Consider the following 339-nt stretch of genomic DNA (forward strand, 5'->3'; position numbering starts at 1 on the left):
GGCTGCGTTCCGTTTCACGCATGATGTGCATAATACATCATTTATTCTTGTTTAACGTTCGATGAATAACAAGAATAAAAGATGCATCATCGTGAAACGGAACGCAGCCATAGTTGTCATACATGCCAATACATGCGTCACTTGTGCAGGCCTGCGTCAACGATTGGTCGCATTCGGCAGCTCAGCTGTGAGGAGCGGATCCGAATGCTCACTGCTATTGGTGTATTCTTTTAGATCATCCAATAGCAGCGAGAACTCATGATCCGCTCGGCAACGATTGAATCTGCTGAACGCGATCATTACAACATGGTGTGATCAGCCTGAACTCGTAGTTTGTTT

Source organism: Mycetomoellerius zeteki, unplaced genomic scaffold (assembly GCF_001594055.1).
Source record: "Mycetomoellerius zeteki isolate Tzet28-1 unplaced genomic scaffold, Tzet1.0 scaffold126, whole genome shotgun sequence".
Lineage (NCBI taxonomy): Eukaryota > Metazoa > Arthropoda > Insecta > Hymenoptera > Formicidae > Mycetomoellerius > Mycetomoellerius zeteki.